Source organism: Elephas maximus, chromosome X (assembly GCF_024166365.1).
Source record: "Elephas maximus indicus isolate mEleMax1 chromosome X, mEleMax1 primary haplotype, whole genome shotgun sequence".
In the NCBI taxonomy this organism is placed as follows: Eukaryota; Metazoa; Chordata; class Mammalia; order Proboscidea; family Elephantidae; genus Elephas; species Elephas maximus.
Genome location: NC_064846.1, coordinates 76,100,084 through 76,105,591, shown reverse-complemented (window position 1 = coordinate 76,105,591; position 5,508 = coordinate 76,100,084). Strand labels below are relative to the sequence as shown.

The window sequence follows — 5,508 nt, the reverse complement described above, 5'->3', positions numbered from 1 at the left end:
ATTTATTTTTGTAACTTCATTTGAGTAGGTACAAAGAGGATAAGGAATTGTCTCTTCAAGTTAGAAGAGAATCAAGAAATTATGTTTTTGGCTTGCAGCCCAGTAGACCTGACTACTCTTCAGGATAAAGCTTATTTAATTCAGTGGTGCTCATTCACGTTATGAATTAAAGAGAGTCTTTGTATCCTTAAAAATATTATACTAGCTTTCAAGCTTTAGCTAAATATGTGGACCAAAAATGTATAAATATATTTTAGCAGTTCATTGTTTTTCTAAATAAAATTAGTAACTGGTTGTTCTCACTATAAAGATTTGAGAGCTTATTATTTCATTATTTTCCCTACTTTGGAACTTATCATGCTTCTGTCTTGGAATGGTACTCTTTTCAATCTCTCTCTATTTTTTTTTTCAATATGTAAAAATCAGTGATTGTAGCACAGAGTAGGCCAGGAGGAAATTATAAAAAGAAAACAAAAAATTCAATGAAGAGGTATTTCTCATTTGGTGATGATATTTAAAGTGTGACATTAAAAATGCATATGTCAAAAACCTGATAATATTAAAAAGTTTTCTAATTTGCTTGAAGGGGTATATATAGAAGAGAGAAAGGAGAAGTCACCTGACTGAATATAATATAAATTTCGACTACACATTTCCTCGCTTATGGACATGATTAGTTTCCAAAGACCAAGTCCATATGCAAAATTGGTGTTATCTAAATGGAGGATGACCACATCATTACATAACTGCCCAATTACATCATCACCCAAACCAAACCCACTGCCGTCGAGTCGATTCCGACTAATAGCAACCCTATAGGGCAAAATAGAACTGCCCGATAGAGTTTCCAAGGAGTGCCTGGCAGATTCAAACTGCCGGCTTCTTGGTTAGCAGCCGTAGCACTTAACCACTACGCCACCAGGGTTTCCTTACATCATTACATAGCTGCCAAATTACATTATTATATAACTACCAAACCACTGAGAATCATGGCCCAGCCAAGTTGACACATAACCTTAACCATCAAAGCCAGCATTACTTTTGCCTTACACCACAATGTTCATTACTGTTCGTTACTACAGGTGTATGTCGTTAATGTGCGAAGTAGACAGTAGATTTTTACTATTGTCGTAAATGTGAAATGTCAGATAACAAGATAGCCGACAAGTTAGGAGAAGGTATATTACAAAAACAAATTTACTAACCTGAAACTATTGTCTTTTTTACTTAAAGGTTCACTGCAATTTTCCAGTAAGAATGGCTTGAAAACATTCCATCTTTCTAAGCCATGACGAATGAGCTCCGATTAAAAGTAGCTAAAAGAAGAAAAACCACTAATGTGTTTTATACAGTCACTGATCAGTTACTGACACGTAATATTTCATTGTCTTTAGGACATTAAGAGATGTTGTGTACCTAACAGCTTGTGTGATAGTACATCTATCATTACATGCATCATAAAAACAAGAAGGACATAAATTCATTTCTGCCTGTTAAAGTCTAATTTTCTGTAAAATCATTACTTGGCACTTTAACAAATTGGGACAATGAGGTTAATGATCCTCAACATATTAAAATTTACAGTGTGTTTTTGCTTACTGCATTGCTAAACCTTTGTCAATGTTTACTGGTGTAGATGACATCGTCTGGAGGACAAGAGCTTAAATTTCTCTGCTAAGTGTTAATTGTGCCCCTACTATCATTCACAGCATATATTTGTACAACTATTAATGAAAATTAAAACAACACTGCTGGGTCAGAGTTCATGCCTTTTATTGAATTGCTAAACCTTATGATAATACAGCTTCATGGACAATTATAGTATAAACTATAAACTAGGGTGTTATGGTTGGCATAGAAAATAAACAAGAATAAAAGGGTATAATGAAATATTATAAAATATATTTTCTAAAATTTTGAGTTCATTTTTAGTATACAATCATTAAAAAAGCAACAGGGCTAAATTTAATACTAAAATATGCAAAGCGTCTGTGCATTAAAAAAAGCCTTACAAACAACACACACACACACACACACACACGTACGTTCATCACAATTCTGGCTAATGCTATTGATAATAAGGTCCTTTATGAAACATTTTGTCTTTGGAAAAATTCTTTCTTGCAAAGTAATAACCAATGAAAATGAATCAACGGGTTAGGGGTTTGTGCATTTTGAGAAATCAGAAACTGCTAGAAGAGCCATTGCAAAGATGAAGGGGATAGCCAAGTTTTTGTTGGTCAGTTTAAGCCTCACAAAGAAAGGTAAGCATAACTCAGAGCTGAAGCAAAAACGTTTACCAATGTTTATTCAAAGAATTTTGGATACAATGTAGATGATGATTGTCTTAAAGAGGTTTTTGATGAGTTTGGTTATGTCTTAAGTGTGACAGTTATGACTGATGAAAGTAGAAAATCCAAAGGCTTTGGATTTGTGAGTTTTGAGAATTTTGAAGATCCACAAAAAGCTACTGAAGGAATAAGTGGAAACGTCCTCAATGGACATGAAGTTTATGTTAGTAGAGCACAGATAAAAGGAGTGAGGCAATCTGAATTAAAACACAAATTTGAGCAAATAAAACAGGGTACATCACGAGGTGCAAAGACGCTAATCTTTTTGTGAATAATCTTGAAGATGATATAGATGATAAATGACTAAGAAGAGAATTCTCCCTCTTGGGTACAATCACTACCGCCAGGGTCATGATGGAGGCTAGTTGTGTGCAGCAAAAGCATTGGCTTTGTTTGCTTTACATCTTGTGATAAAGCTAATGAAGCCGTCATAACAATGAATGGAAGAACTATGATCACCAAATCACTGTGTGTGGCTGTGGCACAAAACAAGGAGTAGTGCCAGACTCTCTTCACCAACAACTATATGCAGAGAATGGCTACTACAAGAGCTGGAGCTAATCCTATACTCAACTCTCACCTGGCAGCATCGTCATCATCAAATAATTTCATGCTAATTCTTCCTCAGCCTCAACATCACAGTGCTTTTCTTCACAAATCTGTGGTGAAGACCAAAGCTCATCTATCTTAGGAAATGCATCATGCTGTCCACATGGCAGCCGCAGCAACAGCACCTAAGCCATCATTTATCACCTTCAGACCACCTCTGGTTCCACAAGTCAAGTCACCCTGTCAGAACATAAATATAACAACCCAGGCCCTGGCTATTTATCCTAAAACTTCTGCCTCAGGACAATATCCAAGCCAACGATTAAAAAAAAAATTGTGGTATTGCAGGTGTTTGCAGCCCTCTAAAATATAAAGTGCAATGATCAGCTTCCATCTAAAAGCCTGTTCCTGTTTGTATGCAAAGTAATGATATATTGGAAGTACCAGCATTGGCATCAGCTACTACTCAGAAGGTCTTGGGTGAAAATCTAGTTCCTTTGGCTCAATCCATTCACTCAACTCTGGCTGGAGAAATTTCTGGCTTACTGTTGGAGATGGACAACTCTGAAATTCTTTATATGCTTAAATGTCTTGAGTCTCTCCATGTCAAGGTTGATGAAGCCATCCTTATTCTACAAGCCAAGAGAGCTCAAGATGTTGCCATAAAAGCTGCTATGAGTACTCCTGGGAGTCATTTGTGTAAGACGAAATTCCTGCTTGCAGAAAATAAAGTTCTAAACATTGAAAACCTTGAACACTGGAGAAAATGTTGAGTATAAATTTTTAAAGAAAAATAGTTAAACATCACCAAGCAAATGTCAATTTTCATTGCTACTATTTGATTTTGATTATTTACTGTTTAAAAATAAATTGAAAATATAAGAATAGGAAAATTTTAAAAAGGAGAGAGGAAGAAAAATAATTAAAACATAGGAGGAGGGTGAGTAAGGCAAATTTATACGTAGACCAATAATTTAAATATTTATTTTCGTAATGCTTTTTTTCCTTACTGTAAACAGTGCAAACTGACAGCACTATTTTACATAACAGAATTGAAAGCTGACCAAGGAAAGGTAATTTGGATTCTAAAATTCCTGGTTAACGAAAAATGAACAGAAGGTAAAATATGAAAGAACCTATTAGCTACAAATGCAAGATAATATAATTTCATGAATTATTACAATGAAAAGTGTGAAAATGGCATACAAAAATATATTTATATTATACTGACTTGAAATAAGGCAGTTTTTTTTTTTTTTTTTTGGAAAGTGGTTGGAGAGAGAGTGAGGGGTTAAAAACAGACACTATAATATGTAAACTTTTAAAAGAGAACAAATTTTCCTTTTTTTTTCTGTTGCTATTATTTTACACTGAATCCAAGCAGTTCACAAAAGACAAGTGGATCAAAAGAAATAGTCCCATCTGTAAAGTTTTTTTTTTTTTTTTCAGTTTTACTGATGGAAAACAGTTTCAGTTTTCATACTAACAGTTTGTAGTAAAAATTTATGTTCTACGGCAAAGAAAGGTTTTAGGATTTTCATAAGGAAATACGGTGAAATAAAATGTTTTTAAATAAATTAAATATTTGATAAATTAGACATATAGTCTAGTAAAAAAGGCTAATGAATGACATTTAACAAGCGTTAATCTGAACGAATGAAACTAATGATAAAGGATCTAGTAAAATTATATTTCGATCTATAGTTCCTTGATATGCTTCATTTAAAGTCTCTATTACTAGGATTTCACATATGGTAATTTAAACATTATAGCTTTGACCAGGAAAACTGACAGGTAAAGTCTTTTCTAAATGGGAGGAAAGACACTTTATTTCACACATGAAAGGAGAATATAATTAAGAATTTTAATTTACAAAAATATAGTTTCATTGTTTTTATGTTGGATTATTCCACTGTTTTAGCTACTCCCTGGATATAAATAAATCACACTTCTTGGTTGAGTAGCGTGCCAGACTTCTTCAGTAGCCCATAAGGCTGTTCCTCCAGACATTACTTTAACATAAATCTTGGCCCAGGAAGTGGTGAGTCTATTTAGATTCATTCCATGTCTTTAGGCTTCTTTGTGTAGTTCCTTCTCATCACCTGATGAGAATGAATGTTTTGCAGAGGAGTGTGTTTACCTCAAACACAGATTGCTCTTCTGGTTCAGGAGCGAGCATTTGATTCCTGACCTAAAGGGGTGATAATTGTTCAAATTCAGTCTGATTGTACAGTCAGAGGAGGAAAAGAGAAGAGTGATACAGTACAATATTGTCCAGTTGGCTGGCAAAAACCTGCAAGTATTTGAGCCACAAACAAAATATGAATCACTTGGAGTTATCAGTGTAGGGGGGAAAAAAGACTCGTAATTAGCTCTATATTTATTAAGGATTGAGGACGGTAAGGACAATATAATTTTTGCCCAACAGGCAACACCTTACAAAGTTCTTTAATTATAGTCCTGGTAAAATAAGTAGCTCTGTCAGTAGAAAGGTAAAGAGGGATTCACTATGTAGTAAAGGTAAAATTTATTTTTTTTAAGAGCAGTTTTGTAAGCCTTCAGCCATCCAGAGAAGAGGTAGGTAGACATTTTAAGTAAGTCCATTTTA

At 34.2% G+C, this 5,508-nt stretch overlaps 1 pseudogene; it reads left to right on the top strand.

The window, feature by feature from the left end:
- The first annotated feature begins 1,288 nt into the window (after positions 1 to 1,288).
- On the top strand, positions 1,289 to 3,042 carry LOC126068729 (polyadenylate-binding protein 1-like; annotated as a pseudogene).
- Positions 3,043 to 5,508: the final 2,466 nt, after the last annotated feature.